Below are 27582 nucleotides of genomic sequence, written 5' to 3' on the forward strand. Positions count from 1 at the left end.
ACTGCTACTCCCCCAACCCCAGGTGAAACAGCTCTCAGTTCCAAAAGAGACCTCTTCTTTCCACTTGAAGAGAAGAGAGGGAAAAGTATAGAGGATTTTTGTCTTGCATCTTGGATACAGCTCAGCCACAGTAGGGTAGGGCACTGATCAGAGTCATGAGGCCCCATTTCCAGGCCCTAGCTCCTGGATGACATTTCTAGACATACCCTGGGCCAGAAGGGAACTCACTGCCTTGAAGGGAAGGACCCAGTCCTTGCAGGATCTATCACCTTATAACTAAAGAGGTCTTGAGCCCTGAATGGGCCTTGGGTGAGACTATGAGATGTTCTGGTTACCCAGCACATTTGCAGCTCCAGTAGCTATGGGGAGAGAATCCTTCTGCTTGAGAAAAGCAGAGGAAAAAGTAAATGAGACTTCGTCTCACACCTTAGGTACCAGCTTGACCACAGTATAATAGAGCACCAAGTGGGCTGTTGGAGTCCCTCATTCCAAGCCTTGGCTCTTGGATGACATTTTTGGACCTGTGCTGGGCCAGGGGGTAGCCCACTGCCCTGAAGGATGAGTCCCAGGCCAGGCAACATTCACCACAAGCTGACTAAAGAGCCCTTGGACCTTCAGTGAACATTGGTGGTAGCTTGGCAGTACTCCCCATGGAACTGTGGTGGTGGCGGCCATGGGGTAAGCCTCCTCTACCTGTGGAAAAGGGGAGGGAAGAGTGGGAAGGACTGTGACTTGTGGTTTGAAGGCTAGCTCAACTGCAACACAATAGAGCACCAGGTAGAATTCTAAGGTTTTTGACTCCAGAACCTGGCTCCTGGACAGAATCTCTGGGCCTGCTCAGGGCCTGAAGGAACGAGCCTGACTGACTTCACTACCTGCTGATTGCCGAGCACTAGGGCCTTGAGTGAACATAGGTGAAAGCCAGATAGTGGTGACAGCAGGCCTTGGGTGAGGCTCAGCGCAGTCCCAGTGACCACAGGGATGCTTATGTCATCCCACTCCCAGCTCCAGATGGCTCAGTACACAGAGAGAGACTCCTTTTTTTTTGCGGGAGAAAGGGAAGACTACAAGTGTCTCTATCTGGTAATTCAAAGAATTTTTCTGAATTATCCAAGACATCAAGGCAATACATCTATGAGTCTGCAAGAACCACAGCATTACTGGGCTTGAGTTACCCCCTAATGCAAACACTGCTTAGATCACAATATTCAAGTCCTGTTGAGTACCTGGAAAGTCTTCCTAAGAAGGATGGGAACAAACAAGCCCAGACTGTGATGACTGCAATAAATACCTAACTCTTCAATGCCCAGATACTGATGAACATCAGCAAACATCACGACCATCCAGGAAAACATGACCTCACTGAATGAACTAATTAAGGCACCAGGGACCATTCCTGGAGAAACAACAGAGAATTGAAAATAGGTGTGTTGAGCAAAGTCAAAGAAGTTCAAGATAACACAGAGAAGAAATTCAGAGTTCTATCAGAGAAATTCAACAAAGAGATTGAAATTATTAAAAGGATCAGGCAGAAATTCTGGAGTTGAAAATGCAATTGAAACACTGAAGAATGCATCAGAGTCTCTTAATAGCAGAATTGATCAAGCAGAAGAAAGAATTAGTGAGCTTGAAGACAGGTTATTTAAAAATACAGTGAGAGGAGACAAAAGAAAAAAGAATAAAAAAGAATGAAGCACACCTACAAGATCCAGGAAATAACCTCGAAAGCACAATTTTAAGAGTTTTTGGCCATAAAGAGGAAGTGGAGAAAGAGATAGGGGTAGAAAGTTTATTTAAAAGGATAATAACAGAGAACTTCCTAAACCTAGAGAAAGACCTAGAGAAACCTAAAGAAAAACCTCACCCAAGCAGATCTAACCCAAATAAGCCTACCTCAAAACATTTAATAATGAAGCTCCCAAACCTCAAGGATAAAGAAAGGATCCTCAAAGCAGCAAGAGAAAATAAACAAACAACATACAATGGAGCTCCAATATATTTGACAGCAGACTTTTCAGTGGAAACCTTGCAGGCCAGGAGAGAGTAGCATGACATACTTACAATGCTGACAGAAAAAAACTTTTACCCTAGAATAGAATATACAGTGAAAATATCCTTCAAACGTGAAGGAGAAATAAGGACATTTCTAGAAAAACAAAAAAAGAGGGATTTAATCAACACCAGACCTGTCCTATGAGAAATGCTAAAGGGAATACTCCAATCAAAAAGAAAGGAACATTAATGAGTGATAAGTAATTACTTGACGGTACAAAACTCACTGGCAATAGTAACTACTCAGAAATACACAGAATATTATAACATTGAAACTGAAGTATGTAAACTACTCTTAAGTAGGAAGTCTAAAAGGTGAACTAATCAAAAATATTAACTACAATGACTTTTCAAGACATAGTACAATAAGAATACATAGAAACAACAAAAAGTTAAAAAGTGAGGGGGTGAATTTGAAGTATAGAGTTTTTATTAGTTCTTATTTTGCTTATTTTTTTGTTTATGCAAACAGTGTTATGTTATTATCAGCTTGAAATATTGGATTATAAGATAGTATTTGCAAGCCTCATGGTAACCTCAAGTCAAAAAACATACAGCAAATACACACACACAAAAAGCAAGGAATTAAATCATACCAGCAGAGAAAATCACCTTCACTAAAAGGAAGACAGGAAAGAAAGAAAGAAGAAAGAGAAGACTGCAAAACAACCAGAAAACAGATAATGAAATGGCAGGAATAAGTACTTTCTTATCAATAATAACATTAATGTAAATGGACTAAGCTCTCCAATCAAAAGATGTGAAATGGCTGAATGGATTAAAAAAGACCCAGTGATCTGTTGCCTACAAGATACACACTTCACCTAAAAAGACATCCACAGACTAAAAATAAAGGGATGGAAAAAGATACTCCATGCCAATGGAGACCAAAAAAAGAACAAGAGTAGTTATACATATATCGGACAAAACAGATTTCAAAACAAAAACTATACAGACAGACGGAAAAGATAAATGATCAAGAGGTCAATTCAGCAAGAGGATATAACAATTTTAAATATCAAGTGTCCAGATACATAAAGCAAATATTATTAGACCTAAAGAAAGAGATAGACTCCAATACAATAATAATTAGAAACTTCAACGTCCCACTTTCAGCATTGGACAGATCCTGCAGACAGAAAACCAACAAAGAAACATTGGACTTAATCTGCACCTAATCTGTGCTACAGACCAAATGGACCTAATAGATGTTTACATAACATTTCATCCAATGGCTACAGCATACACATTCTTTTTCTCAGCATATGGATAATTCTCAAGGATAGACTGTATGTTAGGTCACAAAACAAGTCTTAAAATATTTTAAAATATTGAAATAATATTAAGCATTTTCTCTGACTACAATGAAATAAAACTAGAAATCAATAACAAGAGGAATTTTGGAGACTATACAAACACATGAACAGTAAACAGTAGCCTTCTGAATGATCTGGGGGTCAATGAAGAAATTAAGAGGGAAATTAAAAAATTTCCTAAAACAAATAATAATGGCAATATGACACACCAAAACCTGTAGGATAGAGCAAAAGCAGTACTAAGGGGGAATTTTGTAGCTATAAATGCCTACATCAAAAAAGAAGAAAAACTTCAAATAAACAACCTAATGATGCATCCCAAAGAACTAGAAAGGCAAGAGCAAACCAAATCCAAAATTAGTAGAATAAAATAAGTAATAAAGATAAGAGGTTAGATAAATGAAATTGAAATGAATACAATACAAAAGATCGATGAAACAAAAGTTGGTTTTTGGAAAAGATACACAAAATTGACATATCTATAGCCAGACTAACTAAGAAAAAAAGAGAGAAGACCCAAATAATTAAAATCAGAAATGAAAAAGGAGACATTACAACTGATACTGCAGAAATTCACAAGATCATTAGTGGCTACTATGAGCAACTATATGCCAATAAGTTGGAAAATCTAGAAGTAATGGATAAATTCTTGGATACATACAGCCTACCAAGACTGAATCATGAAGAAATCCAAAACTCGACCAGATCAACAACAAAAAACAAGATTGAAGACATAACAAAACTTTCCCAGCAAAGAAAAGCCTGTGCCACAATGGCTTCACTGCTGAATTCCACCAAACATTTAAAGAAGAACTAATACCAATCCTATTCAAACTATTCTGAAAAGTCAAACTTATTCTATGAGGCCAGTATTACCCTTATACAAAAAGCAGAAAAAGACACATTACAAAAGGAAATTGCAGGCTAGTATCTCTGATGAATATTGATGCAAAAACCTCAACAAAATACTAACAAACTATAGCAAACTGAATTTAACAACACGTGAAAAAGATCATATATTATGACCAAGTGGAATTCTTCCCACTTGGATGCAAGGATGTTTCATCATACACAAATCAATCAGTGTGAAATATCATATCCCAGAATGAAGGACAAAAGCCATATGATCAATGATCATTTCAATGTATGCTAAAAAAGCATGTGATAAAATTCAACCTCTCTTTATTATGAAAACCTTCAACAAAACTGGATATAGAAGGAATATACGTCAACATAATAAAAGCCTTATATGAGGCCCCTTAACTAGTATCATACTGAATGGGAAAGAACTGATGGCCTTTCCTCTAAGATCTAGAACACAAGGATGCCTACTTTCTCCTACTGTTATTCAACACAGTACTGGAAGTCCTTGCTAGAGCGATTAGACAAGAGAAATAAATCAAAAGCATCCAAATTGAAAAATAAGTCAAATTATCTTTATTTGTAGATGACATAATCTTATATTTGGAATAACCTAGAGACTCTATCAAGAAAACGATTAGAACTGATAAATTCAGTAACATTGCAGGATACAAAATCAACACACAAGAATCAGTAGTATTTTTGTAAACTACCAATAAGTTTTTTTATAAGCTAACAGCAAACAATCTGAAAAAGAAATCAAAAAAGTAATTTCATTTACAATAGCTACAAATAAAAATAAAATATCCAGGAATTAATCAAAGAGGTGAAAGATCTCCATAATAAAAACTATAAAACACTGAAGCAAGAAATTGAAGAAGACACCAAAAATTGGAAAGAAATTTTATATTCATGGATTGGAATAATCAATATTGTTAAAACGTTCATACTATCCAAAGCACTCTATAGATTCAATGCAATTCCTATCAAAATAGCACTGACATTCTTCACAGAAGTAAAAAAAATCATAAAATTTATATGGAACCATGAAAGACCCAGAATAGCCAACCATATTCTAAGCAAAAAGAACACATTACCTGACTTCAGATTATACCACAGAGCTATAGTAAGCAAAGCAACATGGTACTGACATAAAAACAGACACATAAACCAGTGGAACAGAATAAAGAGCCCAGAAATTAACCTATATATCTGCAATGAACTCATATTTGACAAAGGTGCCAAGAACATACACTCAGGAAATGATGCTGGGAAAACTGGATATTCATATGCAGAAGAATGAAGCTAGACCCCATATCCTGTGCCATATATAAAAATCAAATCAAGATGGATTGAAGACTTAAATCTAAGACCTCAAAGTATAAAACTACTAAATGAAAACACTGGGGGGAGTCTCCAGGACATAAGAGTGGGCAAAGATTTCTTGAGTAATACCCTACAAGCACAGGCAACCAAAGCAAACATGGATAAATGGGATCACATCAAGTTAAAAAGCTTCTGCACAGCAAGGGAAATAATCAGTAAAGTGAGGAGACAACCCACAGAATGGGAGAAAAAATCTGTAAACCACCTATCAGACAAGAAATTAATAACCAGAATGCATGAGAAGCTCAAACAACTCTATAGGAAAAAATATAATAATCTGATTTTAAAATGGGCAAAAAATCTTAATAGACACTTCTCAAGAGAAAATGTACAAATGGCAAACAGATATAGGAAAAGGTGCTCAACATCACTGATCATCAGAAAAATGAAAATCAAAACTTCAATGAGCTATCATTGCACACCAATTAAAAGGGCTCCTATCCAAAGATGGGCAATAACAAATGCTGGCAAGGATTTGGAAAAAAGGGAACAATTGTACACTGTTGATAGGAATGTAAATTAGTACAGCCACTATGAAGAACAGCTGGAAGTTCCTCAAAAGCTAAAATTGAGCTACAATATGATCCAGCAATCACACTCCTAAGTATATACCCAAAAGAAAGGAAATCAATATATCAAAGAGATATCTGTACTCCCCTGTTTTTTGCAGCACTGTTTACAATAGCCAAGATTTGGAAGCAACCTAAGTGTCTACCAATGAATAAAGAAAATATGGTGTATATATACAATGGAATACTATGCAGCCATAAAAAAGAATGAGATCCTGTCATTTCCAACAACATGGTTGGAACTGTAAGCCATTGTGTTAAGTGAAATAAGTCAGGCACAGAAAGTCAAACTTCACATATTCTCACTTACTTGTGGGATCTAAAAATCAAAACAATTGAACTCATTGGAAGTTCAATTGCAAATGGTAGTGGGGGGATTGGGGGTAGTTGAGGAAAGCTAATGGGTACAATATAGAGTTAGAAAACATGAATATGACCTATTATTTGCTAGCACAACATGGTGACTATAGTAAAATGATTTAATCATAAATTTTTTAATAACTAAAATAATATAATCAGCTCATTTGAAACACAAAGGATAGACAAAAGGTGATGGATACCCCATTTATTTTGATGTGATTATTAAGAATTGCATGCCTGTATCAAAATATCTCATATCACCCATAAATATATATATCCACTGTGTACCCACAAAAATTTAAAAAACTCTAATTAAAAACAAACAAAAAATGAAGTGTGCCTTCTGGCTGTGAGAAAGAATCTTGAGAACTCATGGTGGGGCATTTGAGTATGTGAATATCAAGAAAAATCAGATAAAAACCAACATTTTCACCCTTTTGTGTAAGTTTTTTTTTTAAAGATTCTTTTTATGGAAGATCCTTAGAAAAGGGTTATTTAGTTGTGCTGCTGCATTAGTAGTAGAAAATAACAATTGATGACAGTTGTTAGGTGCTGTTTGTGAAAGTCAGTGAGACAATTATTTTAAATGCAGCACTCTAAACAAGAACCCTATGATAATACTAATAAAAAGCCTATGATAATACTAGGGTATTGTTAGCCTATGTGAGCAGAAGAATGTGACTGAAGCTTCAGATAGTAAGGGATTTGCCTGTGGTCACATCACTCATAGGAAACAGAAGTGGAGCCAGAACTTGGGAATTTTTATCCAAAGCCAGGCCCTTAGCTCTTCTAGCTACATCTAGCTGCTTTTTGTGAGTTAGCACATAGGGAGGTAGAACATTTTCCCATAGCTGGTGGGCTGTGATCCACTATTTGCTGAACACTTGCTCTATGTAGAGTACTGGAACTCATAAACTCAAACATATTTTAAAAATAGTCCACAAAATAACATGGAATAAAATTTAATTTAAACAAAACTTAATTTATATAATTTAATATATGTATGGTGGTGGGCTGAAAAGACCAAAGACAGACATTCCTTATTTTGGTGGACAAAAATTATTTCCTCAGAATTTTGAAATTTCTGGTTAGGGAGGAGATTTCAATCTGAGAGTCTTTAGCAGTGGCAATAAGGATGCATAATGGTCCCTTCCCACCTCTACCAGTAAAGTTATTTCAGGAAACCATGAGGGGTTTTTAGTGGTGGATTCCACCTTACAGTTAGTGGTTTGGGAACCTAGAAAATAATATAACCTCAGGGAATTTCAGATTTGGGAATTAATTTATTTATTTAATGGATCAAATTACACTGAGTTTCAATGCACATATACATTAGGTACATATGTAAAAAAATGAACCTTGATCCCTACCTCACACCATACTAAAAAAGTAATTCTAGATGGATTATAGAACTAAATGTGAAATGAAAAGCAATAAAACTTATAGAACAGAACATAGGAAATTATCTTGGTAACTTTTGAGTTGAAAAAGATTTTTAAAACAGGATACAAAAAATACTCACAGTAAAGGAAGATTGACATACTGAACTTCAGTAAAATTAAAAACTTCTGTCATTCAAGACATCAATAAGTGATTTAGAAGGCAAGTCACAAAATGGGAGGATATATTTGCAATGCATAGAACTCACAAAGGACTCATAGCCAGAATATTTAAGGAACTTCTATATGTCAATAAGAAAAAGACATTTCAGTAGAAAATGTGCAAAAGACTTAGCAGGGAAGCTATAAAGGAAGATATCCAGTAGCTAATAAATATTAAAACTTATCAGGGAAATGCAAATGTGATTTCACTGTATCCTCATCAGAATGACTAATATTAAAAGGACTGACCATAACAAGGCATGGCAAGGATGTAGAGTAACTTACACTTCTGGTGAGATTGTAAGTTGGTACCCTTGCTTTAGAGAACAGTTTGGCAGTATCTCCTAAACTAGAACATACATATATGCTATGCCAAATGATTTCAATTCTAGGTATGTAACTAATAGAAATGCATTAACATGTTTTTTTAAAAAAAAAACATGTTCATAGCAGCATTATTCATACTATCCCCAAACTGGAAACAACCCATTGTTCATCAACAGGAAAATGGAGAAATGAATTATTGTATATTCAGACAATGGTATACAATGGAGCAATGAAAAGAAGTGTACTGCAGATACATGCAGCAAAATGGATGAATCACCATAAATGTAATGCTGCTTGAGAAAGGTCACACACAAAAGAATACATACTATAAGGTTTCATTTATATGAAGTCTAAAGATAGGCAAAAGTCCAAAGATACCTACTAATGGTAACGGTAATAAAAATCGGGGTAGTGTTTATATGAGCACAGTGTAATTTCACCTAGTCTGACTATATTTATATTTTTATACAATGTAAAAAATGTCACCTTCCCTCTGAAGTTTTACCTGGTATTTTCCTTCTGTAATTACAAGGATATATTATTTGTGTTTCTATTTAGCATTTACATAATTCTATCTTGCTTCATGATTAGCTTTTTAAAGAGTGTCTGCTTTTCAAAAGAAGACATACATGGAGCCAACAAGCATATGAGGAAAAGTACAATATCACTGATCATTAGAGAAATGCAAATTACAACCACAATGAGACACCATGTCACACTAGTCAGAATGGCTGTTATTAAAAAGTCAAAAGAAGATGACAGATGCTGGAGAGGTTGTGGAGAAAAGGGAACACTTATACACTGTTGGTGGTAATGTAAATTAGTTCAACCATTGTGGAAAGCAGTGTGGTGATTCCTCAAAGAGCTGCAGACAGAACTACTGTTTGATCCAGCAATCCCATTATTGGGTATATACTCACAGGAATATAAATCATTCTACCATAAGGACAAATGCAACAAATGTTCATTGCAGCACTATTCACAATAGCAAAGACTTGGAATCAACCTAAATGCCCATCAGTGACAGACTGGTTAAAGGCAATGTGGTACATATACACCATGGAATACTATACAGCCATAACAAAGAATGAGATCATATCTTTCGTGGGAACATAGATGGAGCTGGAGGCTCTTTTCCTAAGCAAACTAACCTGGGAACAGAAAACCAAATGGCACATGTTCTCACTAAAAGTGGGAGCTAAATGGTGAGAACTTATGAACACAAAGAAGGAAACAACAGACACTGGTGTCTACTTGAGGCTGGAGGGTGGGAGGAGGGAGAGGAGCAGAAAAGATAACTATTGCAAACTGGGTTTAATACCTGGGTCATGAAATAATCTGTACAACAAACCCCTGTGACACGAGTTTACCTATGTAATAAACCTTCACGTGTACCCCAGAACCTAAAATAAAAGTTAAAAAAAAGTCTGTTTTGTTCTTCTAACTCCATTCCGTTATGTACATATGTACTCACACACTATCCCCTTTTCAATAAATACGTTCAGATAGTGATAAAGAAGACAAAGTTGAGAGTATTTAAGAATAGTACCAATAAAGTTTTAAAATTAATCTTTTTAGTGAGTATAGCATACATTAGTCCCTCCTTATCCATAGGGGATATATTCCAAGACCCCAGTGGGTGCCTGAAACCACAGATAGTACCAAACCGTATATAGACTATGTTTTTTCATGCACACATACCTGTGATAAAGGCTCATTTGTAAATTAGGCACAGTAAGAGATTAACAACTATAACTAATCATAAAATATAACAATTATAACAATATACTGTAATAAAAGTTATGTGAACCTGATCCCTTATTTGTTCCGTGTCTCAGAATTTTATTTTGTATTGCACTGTGGGTAACTGAAACCATGGAAAGCAAAACCAGAGGTAAGAAGGGCACTTCTTTATGCATAAAAATGCATAAATCCTAGGTGTAAAGATCAATTAATTTTCACAAATTGAACAACCCCAATGAAATAAATACACAGATTAAGATATCAAACTTTTGCAGTACCCCAGCCATTACAGATCCAAAAGTAACAGACATTTCCAAATGACAAATTATTGGGGCTATTTTTCAGAAGTAAGACAGACCCCCACCCAGACTTTGATTCCAGTATCAAGATTGATGACACCGCACACATTCAAAGAAGTGATGAGAAGGTTTATCGCATAGTGAGACTTTCTGGGGAGAATATGGTAGGCCTCCCACGCTGTTCTGAAAATGGTTTGGAGAGAGCAAGAATATGAGACTGGCCTAAGGCGGTTGGGGTGGGACCAGGGTGAGTGTTTCTTCATCCAGAAAGGTGTTTGCAGGGTCTCAACCACGCACTGTTATCAAAGAAGGGAGCACCAAGATTTTTCAATCAATTTGGTCAGATGTGTGGCAGAAGGGAAGAAGGAAGGGCATGGTTTTAAAAATATCCACAATCGAACATCAAAACATAGAATCAGACTTTTCAATCTTTATTAATTTATTTTATCTTAATTTCATTTCATTTTATTTTGAGACAGGGTCTCCCTCTGTCTCCCAGGCCAGAGTGCAGTGGCACGATCATGGTTCACTGCAGCCTCAACCTCCTGGGCTGAAGTGATCCTCCTGCCTCAGCCTCCCAAGTACCTGGGACCACAGGCACATGCCACCACGTGGGGCTAATTTTTGTATTCTTTGTAGAGACAGAGTTTTGCCATATTGCCCAGGCTGGTCTCGGACTCTTGGGTTAAAGCAATCTGCTCATCTCAGCCTCCCAAAATGTTGGCATTACAGGCATGAGCCACTGTGCCCAACTAGAGTTTTTATTACACAAATACAACCAACGTTAATTTCTTGCTCATGCTTCATGTCCAAGATGGTTTGGGTGGGGGCCATATCATCTTTACTCTAGATTGTCAGAGAAACTATTCTGTGGAGTATTGCTGACTTTCTAGCAGAGAAAAATGAAAAAATAGCCAGTTTCATGAAAGATCTTAAAGCTTCTGCCCAGAAGTGACGTGCGTCAATTGTACTTATATTTATTCACCAAAGCAAGCCACATAACTCTGCTGGATACAACAAGGGAAGAAGTATGCAATCCACCATGTGTTTAGGAGGAGCACCATGATGGAAAGATTATCCTAACACAAAAATATAAAAATAAAATATAAAATAGAAGGAAGAGCACCAGAAAAAACAATGAACAACACTGTTGTCTACCCCAGGTTGACGTTAAAGGTAGAGTAAGGCATTGATAGGTGAAGAAAATAACACTGTTGAAATGGAAGGATTAACATGAGTAAAGAAAGATGTGAAGGGTACGTGGTATGGCCCAACCAGAGAGCCTAAAATGGACACATGGAAATGAGCTTAGAAAGCCTTGAACGTTGAGTATTTTGAATTTATAACATGCGATGGCAGAAATAATTTTTAGAGTATTAAAAAGTGTTTTCAGTAAGGTGATTTAGATATAGTAAATAAGAAATTGGAATTCTATTATAATAGAGGAGAGTGAATGGAGGTCTAAACTAGATAGTGGCAGTGGGGATGAAAAAGTGGAGGCTGCACCTCTGGAGGTCCAACTGGATATGAGATAAGTAGTGATAATTATTCTATTTTCCTCTGCCTTGGTTGACTGGAAGAATGATGGTGACATGTCACAGGGCACGAAGAACCAACTGGGGTAAATTAATGTTTGCTTCTGAAAATGCTGAGTTTAAGGTGATGGAAGTACAAGGAATAGAGACTCAAAAACTATTGTATAACACCTAAGAACAGAACCAAAACTGGAGTCATAGATGCTAAAATCAACATCCAATAGGTGACTTTTGAAGCCATGGAACTGGATGAGGTTGCCCAATAAGAGAGACTACAAAGTTAGAAGAAAAAAAAACTGGCTGGGTACGGAGGCTCACGCCTGTAACCCCAGCACTTTGGGAGGCTGAGGTGGGTGGATTACCTGAGGTCAGGAATTCAAGACCAGCCTGACCAACATGGAGAAATCCTGTCTCTACTAAAAATACAAAAAATTAGCCTGACCTGGTTGTGCATACCTGTAATTTCAGCTCTCGGGAGGCTGAGGTAGGAGAATTGCTTGAAGCCAAGAGCCAGAAGTTGTAGTGAGCTGACATCGCACCATTGCACTCCAGCCTGGGCAACAAGAGCAAAACTCCATCTCAAAAAAAAAAAAGAGAAAAATGTTGAAGATGGAACTTTGGTGAACACCTACATCTGGGGACCATGCTGATCATATAAAAGCTAATAAAGAAAACAAAGAAGAGTCTGTCTGAGACAGGAAAAGAGCACACGCTTCAGGAGGAGAGATTCAAGGGAAAAAAAAAAAAAAGGAGTGGTTCACAGTGGCAAATGCTGCCAAGGGGACACATAGGAGGAACTGTGTCCGAATGTAAGATGAGACCTGCCAGTGGTCCTCTGACCTTATATGCATTGAATCAGCCTGAGAAAGGAGCCAACACAGAGGAAAACAGCTGAGTGAGACAGAATCTAGAGAGAAAAGCACACATCCCTGCCTCTAGCTGGGCTTGAAGCAAGATCTGAGTGTGCACTTTTCCGTTATGTGACCAAATCAACTCCCTCTATTAAAACTAGTCAGAGTTTAGTATTCCATCATTTGCAACTAAGAGTCCTAATACATAACATCACTTAAAGCCATGTACACATCCTTCTATATCATAGGTGGGATTTTAAAGAACTAACATTTGTTGAAATCTGTGAAGTCGCGACAATGAGAAGGAAATTCAGAATAGAATTGAATTGAACATTTCTCTTTCCTTAAATTATTAATGGTTTCACTATATGAATAGGAAAAATGTTGCAATAAGGTAAACATCAACTTTTGAATCATCAATGTACAGTCTTCTTTGAGATACAGTTATGGAGATAATTAGTTGTTGTTTTCCTCAGCCTTTAAAAAAAAATAACATTGCCACAAACAAGAGGATCGTATCTTTGATCTTTTTAAAGGAAAAAATTTCCATCTTTATGATATAACTGCAAGGTACCAAGATCTAAAAGGATCTTTACCCATACGGGCTGCATGGGCTGGTCTTCCTTATTTGTTTTTGGATTAGTTTCCAGTTGACATCAAACACAGCAGCAAGACCCTTTTCTCTTTTGTGTTACAAGCAGCATCAATTTGTGAATTGTAAATACCCAAACTCTCTCCTGAAGATTTAGCTTAACTAAACTGTCCTCGGGCAAGAGATGAGGAATTCATCCTCTACTTGCAGGATTAAGAAAAAAATTAGCTTTCAAAAGGAGCAGGAAGAAGCTTGTCCACAATAAATCACTAGCAAGCAAGTGTTCTGAAGGGGAAAAGGTTGATATTAATAGAGGCAGCATTTTTCTTTCAGTAGAAAAGTTCTTTCAGTGAATTTGGAACTGACAGCCTTCAAAACTAAGGAAGTTAAGGATTAGAATGGCACAAATTTAAGAAGAAATATTACTGTGTTTTATATACTTGAAGATGTTTTGTCCTCTAATTGGGAGGTAGTTACATTAAAATGTCCAAATTGTCTACAGCATTTGTAAACTCCACATATCTAAGGCTACAGTTCACTTTTTATGTATATGTAAAGGAGTTTGACTGATCCATTTAATTATCAATGGGAATAAAAGTATCAATGGGGATACAAATGTGGCTTGATAAAGAGATGGTCTTTAGACTCGGCATATAATTATACAGAAAATTTCTTAATGCATTATCATATATTAGAAAGAAAAAGGCAATGGCCCGGGGGTCAGAAGACTGGTTGCTTTACTGCTACCAAATTAGAAACTTGGATAAATTAGCTGATCTCTCAGGATCTCAATTTCCTCATCTGTTACAGGTTATTGGGGAGGATTCTATTGAGACTTTGGCTGATATTTTAGCTACTATTGCTATGTAACAAATTATCACAAATTTACTGGCATAAAACAACATTTTATCATACAAATGCGTTCCATGGGTCTGATATTCAGGCAGGGCTCAGCTGGGCAATTTTTTTGCTTCTTGGGGCAATTGCCAAGGTCTTCTCAGTTGGCAGATGAGATGGCCCAAAGAGTTCAAGACAGCTTCACTCACCTTTCTTGGCAGAGATGAGCTCAGTCTGTCAACTGGAGTGCCTGTACATGGCTTCTCTAGCATCGTGACCTCTCTGACTTGCAGATTTTAGGGTGGTCATACCTGTTACATTGCAGCTGACTTCTCCCACAGCAAGCACCCCAAAAGAACCACATGGTTCCAACACAGCAACCTTAGAAGTCACACACCATTCTTGCTGCTCTCTGTTCATTGCAAGGCTGCTCAGATTTAACGGCAAAGAATATCAATTCGAACTTTTGATGAGAGCAACATCAAAGAATTTTACATCCACATTTTAAAACCACCACACCAACTGATAAGGTTCCAGATGTTATATCTCATCATCATTCTCCGACACACTGTGTCCACTCCTGTATTTCATTCGTTCATTCATTCATTTATCAAGTGTTTTACTTCATACTCTGGGTCAGGAATAGTGGGTAGCCTATCAAAAAATTGACTAGCAAAGCAGAAACATAATCTCTGCTCTCATATAGTTTATGGTCCAATGCAGGACACGTATATTAATCAAACACAGGCAAATATACAATTATAAAATATACTGCAAGCCACAAAGGAAAAGCACAGGGATCCCTGGGTACACAGCAGAGAGACCTGGCTCAATTGAGGTAAAGGGGAGGCTTGCCTGTGGAAGGAATGTCGACTTTGAAGTATAAAGAATGGATTGGAGCTGGGTAGGTGAAGAGTATCAATATTGGCCCTAAATCTTGGTCTCCTAATTTAGAAGAACCCATTGTTTCCACCTGACTTCTTAGCCATCATTCATTTCAGACAGTATTGATATTTAATACTGAATATGTAGCCTCTGATTATTTGTTCTTGCCTTCTTGGACCTCTACTAACGCCCTACTGTCAGCTGAAGAAAATCAGTAGGTTTAGTATGGCACTGAAAGCCCTTCATTTGCCGGCTGCGTCCTAACTTCTGGCCTCATTTCCTCCATCCATTTTGGATTCCATGCTCCAGCTACACCAGCCTGCTTGCTATTCTCAGAGCATACATTAATTTTCATGCCTCTGCACTTCTATTCTCACTGACCTCTCTTTCTGAGATGTGTTTCCTCTTTGTCTCCACCATTAAAATGCTATAATCTTTGCAGGTCTTGATCAAGTGCCACTCCATTGTGAAGGCTTTCCTGATTCCAGGGCATAATTACTGTATCCTCAGCGTGTTCTCTATAGCTCTTTACTGATACATCTTTTCAATTCTGCTTCGCTGTCTGTTTCTTCACTCCTACCAGATTTAAAATCCTTGAGGACAGGAACTGTGTATGAAATAGGCCTTGGCCCTGCAAAGTGCCTATCACAGTGCATAGTAAGTGCTCAATACTTGTTTGGAGAATGAAGGAATGAATGAATCATGTATACTTGGCCCTCCCTTTTTACTTTCTACTTTCATGGATTCAGTCAGGGGTTCTACTTTCATGGATTCAATCAACCACAGATCAAAATATTTTTTAAAGTAAATGAAAAAAATACAACAATTAAAAATAACAGAAATAATATAGTGTAACAATTATATACATAGCATTTACATTGTATTAAGTATTGTAAGTAACCTAGAGATGATTTAAAGTACAAAGGAGGATGTACCTAGGTTATACGCATACACCACTTTTATATAAGGAACTTGAGCATCTTCTGATTTTGATATATGTGGGGTCCTAATCCTGCCCCCTTACTGAGGCACAGCTGTATATCATTTTGAAGATTACAGGGCTATCAAGCGCAGGGCCATTTGCTACCTTTTTGCATGCTCAGCACTTAATGTCGTGGATGGTGTCCAATATTAATATTCACTGTAAATAAACTGGTAGCATTTCATATGTACATATTTTAAAGACAACTGAACTTACTAGATATTTTTTACACAATACTGCTTACATTTTTATGCACTTCCACTAAATTAAGAAACTCTTTGGGGCAGGAATTGTGCCTTCTCTGTATTTGCACCTTTATTCTCCCAGATATTTGTTTTACGTATAAATTACTGATGTAAAATAAAAATACTTGTTAGCTCTTTCTTAGATTCAAAATTACTCAGATACTCTCACATTTATTGATACATATCACTGTGCTAAGCAATATGGGAATATGGTTCATATATGCATACATAGTAGAATTGTGTAAACATAGTTTGTTATGGATTTGGATATGCTCTGAAGGAAGTGATATATTTTGGGAAGTAATGACCACATCCAGCTATCCAGCAAGTCTTTGATATAACTCAATAATACTTAAGTAGGTCTCGATCTTGTCCTTCAGTATTGCCATTATACAAGTGTTTTTGCTGTCTTTATTTGCATATTGTTTTTATTGTATTTGAAGAGGGTGGTAAGGGCAACTCTGGGTGGAGTGGTAGAGCCAGAAGGCTGAAAAAAGAATTGATAGTCATAAAATCTAGACAATTAGAGTCAGAGGGGCTAGAAGATTACAGTAGTGGGTCCAACCTCCCTATTCCACAGATGAGAAAACAGGATCAAGTTCACACGCTTGCCTTTGTACCCCATGGTGCTCAATCTTTGGGAGCCTGCAATCAAAAAGAAGACCTCACAGGTGAAAGGAAGCAGTTTTCTGGCTGTTTTCTTTGAAGGGTCTCTTCTGTTTGCACTGTTCCAGAACACACCTGTTGGATTCCTGTCAGAGCTTAGCAAGTGCATGCTTATTTATACCACCAATGACATCATTCATTCATCTTGGAAGCCACAGTCCTCTCCCCCACAGGTTCTCAGCAGTTACTAAGATGTCCCCTGATTTCATTGACCTCTGTGTGTCTTCAATCCTTGACCTTTAAGGCTCCCTGGTGCCAGAATGTCTGCAGCTGTAGGATCAAAGACCTTTGGGGGAAAAATCCATTCTCAAAAGAGAGGAAGATGGGGTGAGTTATTAGGAAAACCAGCTACATGCCCCAGAGCCTTTGTTCATCTGGAAAATGCCTGAACTATATTCTGAGTATAAACATCAAGCCCTAAGACTGAAACACAACACAAGTCAGAAACAGAGTTGATATTAAAGCTCAGGTCTCCTGACTGCCAATCCAGAGCCACATTCTGTCTGTCTTCTAAAAGAGCTTGATGTGTCTCATACAAAGTACGTGCTCAATAAATATCTTTGAACTAGATGAATGAATGAAGTGGCATATAATGACAGATACAAATACAGCAAAATTTTCAAGATAAGAGCAAAAGACAAAGCGGTAATTTAAACGTAAAAGACAAGGTTAGACCTTTTAGTGTACGTCCTAGAATTAAATCTAAATTCGGTTTCCAGCTTCCTGGCAAGAAAAGCAAAAAGGGCAATGCACTGGACTTGACCAAGATCTCATTGCATAAGAGACACAGCATTCCAGAGAATCACATGTTTTCCTCACTTTTCTATCTCTGGGAGAAATGAGTCTTGTAGGAAAACTTCTTACTATACCAAAGTGTTGTTTATGTTTTAAGAACATGTGAAGATTCTTCCTTGGTGTACAGCCAAACTGCTTCTTTGCAGCAATTTAGTCCCCTTCCCAAGTGTTGGTTGTTCAAAGAGAATAACTCCATTTTGGTTACCATTCCCCTGCTGCCTGCAACTGCTGTTTCCAAACCTCAGCCAAGACCCATTGTTTAAGTGGAACCTCAGAACATTCTCAAAATATTTGGTAAGCACTCTCTAGTTATAGATGTCCTTCCTCTGCTAGTCTTACAAAGCTAGATGCTAGGATATTTTTGCAGTCTATTATACTTAGCACAGTTTATAATCCTTGGCTCTGTTATCTCAGGCACCCCCTTAAGAATCCCTTAACAAATAAAGTAACCTGAGTAGAATAAAGTCCTTGTTGATTGATCTGAGCTTTGCAGTGCACTCAGCTCAATCTCACTTTGCAGCTCTCTGCTCTGGCTCCATCCTGCCCAGGCCATCCATTCTGTTTAGGCATTCTCTGCTATTTATGGCCAAGCTCCATATTTTTCCTCCTGTTTTTCACTATGTCTAGGATAGTGTCCATCTTCGTATCTGAAATCATAATTCAACTTTGAGCATATTTTCCTGATGAAATTTGCCAAACAAAGCACGTGAAAGCTTGTATGCATTACATTCACTTGAAACAGTGACACATATTTCTTTTAGTCCCAGAATGTTATACATTCAATTAACTGGCTCCTTTGTTTTATGGGTGAGAGAATGGAAACCTGAAAAAGTAAAATGATTTGCTTTTCAGTCCTTATCCTGGTAAGTATTTAACCTGTTCAAACTACTTTGTAATGTTAACTTTTATATTATCTTTATTTTGTGGACTGGGAGATTTCATTTCCCAATTCATTGCATCTTGACCCCTGGCTGGCATCCTGCATATTCTTGTTTTTTGGGTTTTTCTTTCTTTCTTTTTTTTTTTTGAGACAGAGTTTTGCTCTTGTTGCCCAGGCTGAAGTGTAGTGGTGTGATCTCGGCTCACTGCAACCTCTGCCTCCCGGGTTCAAGTGATTCTCCTGCCTCAGCCTCCTGAGTAGCTGGGATTACAGGTGCCCATCACCATGCCTGGCTAATTTTTGTATTTTTAGTAGAGACAGTTCTTCACCATGTTGGCCAGGCTGGTCTCAAACTCCTGACTTCAGGTAATCCACCCACTTTGGCCTCTCAAAGTGCTGGAATTACAGGCATGAGTCACTGTGCCCGGCATGCATATTCTTAATTCTTAATTCTTAATATATTAATGAACTAAGTGAAATTAAAATTATTTTATATTCTATTTCAACCTAAGAAAATGTGAATGAATTAATCAATTAGGGTCACTTTAAAGTAAAAATGAAATATATAAAAAATTTTGGTCACTTGGGTATTTCAAGGCAGAATTGATAACCTAAATTTTTTCATTTTTCTAAATCATTTTTATCATTATAACATGTCAATTATGAATACCTTTCTTCACCTACCAATTCTGACAACTTTTTCTATTGAAAGTATCTATTTTTTTAATGCTATGATTTTAAAAAATCATCATAAAGACTCTATCCTCATAGGTAAGTTATGTCTTATAGGATGCCGAATGGGCAATGCAAGTCTTATTTTTAAGTAGATTTATAGAATAGAAAAACAATGCAGTCTTTGTAGGAGCTTCTACAAACAGGAGATGTGAGAAGCATTCAAAACAAAGATGGGGTCATCTTTAAAAATATAGGAAGTTTTGATCTTTCTCCTTGCCTAGAGCAAGGTGAAAGGGTAGAGTCTTAAACTAAGTCTGATCTGTATATTTAAGTTAAACAACACTTTCAACGTGTATGGGCAAGCAGCAGCATTATTCAAATGGTAAAAAATACAGGCTCCAGATTTTGTAACTATATCAATATATCATTCAAAATAAATACCTTTTTCTCCCTCCTAGGTTTAACTATAAGAAAATGAATCCTTAAAAAGGAATGATTCGATGGTGTAAGAATGCAAATTTGGCAAAGTAATAAAACGCTAGTAATTCTGGACATTTTACATTCCTGCCTATAACTGAAAGTTCTGTACTTCTTTCTAGGGTTGGTATGCTTCCCAGCCTTATAACCACTGATACTTTTGACAGATCTTGGAAAGAGTGACTCATTTATGAAGACGCACAACATTTAAGAAAACAACCACAGGATAATGAGGGAAAGGTGTGACGACTAGGCTTGTGTTTTGACTAATCTTGGGGAAATGTATAAGCCTTCCAGATATTTGCTAATTTCTCCAGGAGAGAGCATATTTCTCACTGCAAGGTCCATCCGGTTACTGTGAAATGATTTATAGAAGCACTCTTGATTCGTGAGGGCTGACACCTAGCCACTCAACTGCCATACAGAGCTTAAATCTGTTTGGCAAACCTAGCACAATATCTAGAAACATTGCTTAGATATATAAATCTATCAAGGACATTAGGAATTTACATTTCTGAAGTCATAACCATTTGATTTTTTTTGCAATAGAAACTTCTCACCCCTGCTTGCTCTCGTTCACTGAAGCAAAAGTGTCTCAGTATTTTGTTTTGAAATGGAAAAAAAGTGTTAAGGAGTTGTTCTCTTCTGTCATGTTTGCAGTTATTGCTTGATGGATTCTGCTAACTCCCAGGAGAATCCAAGTGGGAGGACAAGTAGAAGGAACAAAGAGTCCAAAGGCTGGAGCCCTCAGTTCATTGTTTATGGAACATTCCTGCAGTCCCCAGAAGGGGCACGGTAAGTGGACTAGACACCTAGTTTCAGGCAGCACTCATCTGGCACCCAGACGCTGGAACAGAGGTATGAAGCAGAAGCCCAGTTATCTAAACCTAGTGATAAAGGCAGAGATGGAGAAGCAAGAGTGGTTTGATGTAGAAGTCTCAGTATGTTGACTTGAGCCCTTAAACTCTTCTGACTTTGATTCAGGTCCGTAAACTGGTTGTTAAGGGCTGGGGCAGGTCCATCTGCATATGGAGTCCAAGTCAAGGTCTACCATATGGGAGGCCAGTAGTGTCACTACAATTGTGCAATTTGCACAGAAGCACCTGGCCAGGCTGAAACCTAGCCCAGAGCTCCTGTTCTCCACACCACATGCTTCACACAGCCTGTGTTGTCTCATCAACAACACCTTTTCATAAATCTGAAAAGATTCCCTATGTGCCCGGAGTGACCTGCCAGGAGGCTCATTTTGGCCCAGGACTCACGATCAGGCAGCTCCCCAAATTTGTACTTCTGGAGATAACCCCAAGATATGTTATTCCTACAATCAAAGATATACTTAGGATTGAAAGCAGGAGACTGGTTCATTGTTCGCTGAAACCTATGCCCTGTTGTAAGACCACCTATCACTTGTGGTGTAACATTTGTGTGAATCAGAAAAAGGCAGATACAGCCCTGCACCAGGTTTGGCAATCATGAGCCAGATTTTAATCCCCACTCTTCCCCTTGGTCAACCTGCACAGTCATACCTGGTGACTCTGCCTATGTGTCACTTTAAAAAAATAAATCTGGAAACTATTTTGTAAATTGCAAACTTATCTCACATATATTTTTTGTTGTGGAGTGTTAACTGCTTTAATAATGAAAAATCCTTTTTATAACTAAGTTTTAGCATACCTTCATTTAAAAATATACCAGGACTATTAAAAAAAATGGAAGTGGACTTGGTCTCTATCTCTCTCTCTCTCTCTCTCTCTCTCTCTTTTTCTTTCACTTCACCTTGAGAAGGCCCAGCCAAGGAAGAGCAAGGAAGGAGGTTGGAGCTGGAGGCTTGCAGGCTTGACACCTTCCACTCCAAATACTGGACCTAACGGAGGCTGCCTGTCATCTCTAATAACTTTTCCTCCAGGAAATGTCATTGCTTCATTGCATTGCAAGAAAATGATGTCATAGTATAGGACCCTGATCCATTTCCTGACTTTTAACCTGAGTCTCATAACCTTTTTCAGCTGTACTGAACCCAGAGAAAATGAAACACATCGAAATGCGAAGGCCAGCACATCTCATAAAGGCCTTTGAGGCCCCAGGGTGGGGCTAACTTATGCATATATATTAATGATCAAAATACAGTCTTGTTTGGGTGTCACATCCTGGATATGGCATGGACCCAGTACCTAGGAAATGGAAAGGAAATAGGCTTCAGGATGTGTCTGTAATTTCTTGGCAGAAACCCTTCCTTTTCCTATATTGGGTTTAATTAGTAGTGACAATGTTAAATTTAATTAGGATGGCTTGCATGTTTTTTCTTCTGATGGTGGTTTTTGTTGTTAAACTCCATGTGAAAATTAAGAATGGTCCCTGAACTGATATTTGAAATCTTACATACTGCATTTGTGTCTCCACATCTTAGGACTGGTTACAAACCCAGCCCAAATGACATTATGGAGCTATTTCCTGGAATGTCAAGGGCTGAAATTGCCCTGTCAAGAATGAGTCTGTTCTTTCAGGGATTTCAGAAAGCAAGGGCTCAGATTGCATTCTTGCTCTGTTATTATAAGTTTTTCCTGGCAGGAAACCACTGGGTCTCAGATAATTTGCATATATCCAATGAGAGTGATCTACTGTTCTATGGAGGTTTTCAAGATTGCATGACAACACCGTGGAAGAATCTCATATGGGGAAAGGGGATTTTTTTCCCCCTTTCCCTAAGCCCCATTTTAAATAGTTTCCTTCCCACAAGCTGATGTGTCCACATTCAAAGAGTTATAAGTAACCCAGCCCATTTTCCTGCCTTGGCCTCTGCCACTAGTTCTATAATATCAACAGCCACACAAAACTGGAAGCAAGTTGTTTAAAGTAAAGGTGCTTATTCCTTCCAGTCTGTAAAACAGACTTTTGTGGCATATGAAGGAAAGAAATAATCTTTTAGTTCTTCCAGGCAAGGGCATAGCTTAATGATTCCTCATTTCTTGTTAACTGTAAGGGCAAGAAATACTCCCACATATTTAGTGATATCTGAATATAATTTTTACTGTTATACATGGGATTTCAATTAACCTAAAAGACATGGTACTGGACTACTTCGCTTGCTACCATAAAAGTTTTGTATCTGTTTGGAATCCTCAGAACTGTGTACAAAAAGATTAAAAAGTTCAGATAATGTACTGACACATTTGAAGTCCCTACTTGTGTAATCACCAGACCCAGGACTAGATATTTTATTACTCCATTAAAATGACAAATAAACATGTGTTGACTGAAGAGCCAGGGGCTGGAAGGCACTTACAGGACTTCCAGACACCAACAACAGGACTTCCTTTTATGTCACAGGAACCCAGTGGAGAATGACTTAAGTAACTGCATCATGCTCATATTATTTGAGCATTCCTTCCCATTATTGGGTGCCCTGGTTATTTATTTGCTTACATTTGCTTTCTTATTTACTTCCCACTGTGTTCTGAAGAAATTTAAGGTGATCGCTGGGCATTTTATCAAGAGTTGGAGCTCTGGCCACTATGGCATCAATTGTAGGACCAGCTGTGTGCCTTTGAACATGTCACTTAGCCTCTCTGAATATCGGATTTTTCATCTGTAAAATGAAGGTATTTAACAGTTTCGTGTCTAGAGTGTTATACATAAATTTTTTTCTCAACTTGTTAATTATCAAATGAATGGACTCTATGTAAACTGTTATTCAAAGGCATCCAATAAATGCGTAGCATGACTCTATAACACTACATGCCAATTTTGAGTGCTCATGGTATGTTGGACTTTCTGCTCTGTGCTTTACCTATGGGGTATCACTGAATTCTCTCAGCACACCTGTGAATAAGCTACCCCCATCAGCTCCATCTGACCAGGAGAAAACTGAGGGGGTGCCCTAAGATCACAGAAGGCCAGGATCTGGATTTCTGGGCCAGGGATTCCTCATTCCAAAGCCCCACCCACTTTCTACTATAGGACATCGGTGCATCCCAAACTTTAGTGTGCATCATTGTCACCTGGAGGACAACTTCCTAAACCAGATTGATGAGACCCAAGCCCACACTTTCCAATTCATGCAAGTTCCCAGGTGATGCCGATGCTGCTGGTCTGGGGGCCACAATCTGAGAGCCACTGCATTATGCTATAAAGAACTACAGTTGCAGGACCAAGGCATGAAGAATGCAAGAAGCAGATCTCTAACCAAATGAAGAAAGAACCTGGACATTTTGAGCTACTCAGTAGCTGAATGGGTTGCCTCTTGGGAATGGCTGAACTGTAAGGGGCATATAGATCTTGGGACATTTGATGAGAAGTTGGCCTAATGGGCCTTGAAGGTGCCTTCTAACTATTAAACCGTCATGAGTGCCAAAGACAAGAGACAGAGAGTCTAGGAGGGAGGGTCACACTCCCTATGCAGAAGGCCCTTCTCATTACGGCACAATTCAGTGTTTTAGCTGTGCTTTGAAGATTTTGAGTCACTTTGATAATGGCAATGAGGAAAACCCGAGAAAAACGTTTCCTCAATTTAGGTAATACAGAATTACAGTTTAATGAAACACCACACAAGGAACAAGAGAAACTTAAAGACAACATTCATTCACTGTACATTTATATTTCGAATTTTAACATTTCTATAACAATAATATAATTTCAATTTTTATGTCATAATACATAAATCAGAAAAAAGTTAATTTCAAAAGGCTAAAATATAAAACTATTGAAATTTTTATTTTATAAGGATGTAGAGGGAAAGGCTTTACAGATCAAAATTATTTTGTAAATATTTCAAAATATATATCACATATAAGGCAAATTTAAGAGGCACACTGCTCCAAATTTACTGTCCATTCTTTCGACCCTAGGAAAAAAAAAAAGAAGAAGTGTTTATTTCTATAGTTTATCAAAGAAAAGAAAGTGTCACTTCTGACATTTAATTTAGCCTTTTTTTAATATCGTAGGAACCCAGTGAAGAATGACTCAAGCAACTGCATCATGGTCTCACTTAAGGATTTAAGAGGAATCAACAGAGAACAAAACTGGTGGTAGTGGTGAGAGGGGGTGGCAGAAAGATATAAAAAAGAAATATATGTGTAATAAAATAATCTGACATAATCATAAAACAGGAAAAACCATCACTTTTGTTGGTAGGCCTAAGGAGGTGGGAAAGCTCTCTGTTGAATGCTCTGTTGGTCATTTGCTGTTAGTTTTGTCTGGTTTGGATTGGGTTGGGGCTTTCCAGAAATTAACAGAAGGTTAAAGGGCACTGTACAAAATCTTTGACTGTGAGCCAAGAATTTAAATTTCATTAGGAGTAAGGGGAAGGAATATTTCTTGAGCACCTGTCAAGCGTATGCCCTGTGTCAGACTCTTATGAGGAATCATATCCTTTTCATTCTTGCAACATGTGAGGTAGGGGTTATCTCCATTTTATAAACAGGGAACCTTAGGCTCAGAGAGGTTTGCTATCAGTTTGCTCAAGGCTAGTCAGATGATTAGTAATAGAAGAGATAATAAAACCTCAAACTGTCTGGCTTCAGACGTGCCACTGCACACCAGGTTCTCTATGTCTCATAAATAATGGTGAAAACAATTTTTCTCCAACAAACCACTGCTCTTTGGCATGGAAATGCAAATCCACTTTTTCTCTCTACCCTTTCCTGGAGAATTCTTAGATTCCATAGTACATTCCCTATGACATGTAAGTTGATTTTAGATTTGAAATACTCCTGCTGTAAGTTTAGGTAAGATTTAAGCTATGACTAGGAAGACATAAAAATGAAATTTAATATTGCAATCTACTACTCTTTTGACCCCCACACTCCCCATCTGACCTTTCTTGGTCTCTTTTTTATTTTACACTGCACTTACCCTCTTCTAATACACTATTTAATTTTTTATGTTTATTGTTTATTCTGTGTCCTTCTGCTTGAAAATAGACTCCACATTTTTTGTATTTTCTTCATAGATGCATATCAAGTTTCTAGAAAAGGGATCAGCAAACTTTTCTGTAATGGGCCACATGATGAATATTTTAGGTATTGTGGGCTATGCGACTTCTGTTGCAACTATTTACCTCTACCATTGTGGTGTTAAAGCAGCCATAGACAATGCGTAAACAAGTGATCATGGCTATGTTCTAATAAAAGTTTATTTACAGGCACTGACATTTGAGTATGATATAATTTTCATGTGATGTAAAATTTTTAGTTTTTTCTTTCCCAATTGTTTAAAAATATAAAAACTGTTTTTAGCTTGCAGGTCATATAAAAACAGGCGAATGGCAAGTTTGGGCCCTTATGCTATAGTTTAGCAACCCCTGGTCTAGAAAATCATACCATGTACATATTAATAGTATGTGCTCAGAAAATAGAATTTACTGAAGTTGCTCCAATAATAAACATTATATCCCATTATCTCCCTGAATCTGAGACTAGCTCCCCATCCCACGAAACAATAGCCAGCTCAGGCAGCACTCCAATGCGTCCCCCAGGTCTATGGGAATGGCTGCTGCTGCAAAGCAGGACTGAATTTACTAAGACACAAACTGTTTGCACTAGACTAGACCTATGAGAGTACCTGACCAGCACTTCCCAACTGCTGTTGGCCACACCCCTGGGACACAGAGAAGACCTTCTACAAAGAAAAGTTATGGCATCGTTAAAAGCTTTAGAATGTCTATTTTAATTTCAATTTAAACGTTAATAATAAATCAATTTGCTTTTTAAGAATCCTTTGGGGCTGGGCGCAGTAGCTCACTCCTGTAATCCCAGCACTTTGGGAGGCTGAGGAAGTTGGATCACGAGGTCGGGAGTTCAAGACCAGCCTGACCAACACGGTGAAACCCCGTCTCTACTAAAAATACAAAAAATTAGCCAGGCATGGTGGCGGGCGGCTATAATCCCAGCTACTCAGGAGGCTGAGGCAGGAGAATCGCTTGAACCCAGGAGGCGGAGGTTTCAGTGAGCTGAGATCACGCCACTGGACTCCAGCCTGGGCGACAGAGCCAGACTCAATCTCAAAAAAAAAAAAAAGAATTCTTTGGGAACATCAGGGTGGGTGTTGGTTTATTTCTCATCTGAACATTGTTTAGATTTTACTACAACTGTTTTAAACTATCGTTCATTTTTAACTGTCTTCTTTGCCTAAATCATATAATCATCACAGTATTTGTTTGTTTTGTGATGGGGTCTCACTCTCTGGCCGGAATGCAGTGCTGTGATCTTGGCTCACTGCAACCTCTGCCTCCCAGTTCAAGTGATTCTTCTGCCTCAACCTCCCGAATATCTGGGAATACAGGCATGTGCCACCATGTCCAGCTAATTTTTGTATTTTTAGTAGAGATGGGGCTTCACCATGTTGACCAGTCTGGTCTCAAACTCCTGACCTCAAGTGATCTACCCGCCTTGCCCTCCCAAAGTGCTGGCGAGAGCCCATAATGGTCTTTGGAACTAGACTGATGGTATGTCGAACACTGATGTTGAAAAAGGAACATTGATGTTGAAACAGAAAGCATAAAAATGATAATAATTTTCCCAATGTTCCTCAAGATTATCTTCACCAAACCCTTATGTTGCATTCATCTGCTTAGCATTGAAAGTACATCAGAATGCATCTCACAGTTCTGTGTTAAAAAGAAAAAAATAAACTGGATATGGTGGTACACACC

At 37.9% G+C, this 27582-nt stretch overlaps 1 long non-coding RNA gene across 1 annotated transcript in view; it reads left to right on the top strand.

Moving 5' to 3' along the window:
* Nucleotides 1–20639, top strand: part of LOC140713531 (uncharacterized) — a 31219-nt gene extending 10580 nt beyond the window's left edge. Inside the window, exons 2-3 of the long non-coding RNA XR_012095647.1 lie at nt 19098–19190; nt 20595–20639. This is a non-coding gene — a long non-coding RNA (uncharacterized lncRNA). The remainder of the gene's footprint in view (nt 1–19097; nt 19191–20594) is intronic.
* Nucleotides 20640–27582: the final 6943 nt, after the last annotated feature.

This window comes from Chlorocebus sabaeus, chromosome 15 (assembly GCF_047675955.1).
Source record: "Chlorocebus sabaeus isolate Y175 chromosome 15, mChlSab1.0.hap1, whole genome shotgun sequence".
In the NCBI taxonomy this organism is placed as follows: Eukaryota; Metazoa; Chordata; class Mammalia; order Primates; family Cercopithecidae; genus Chlorocebus; species Chlorocebus sabaeus.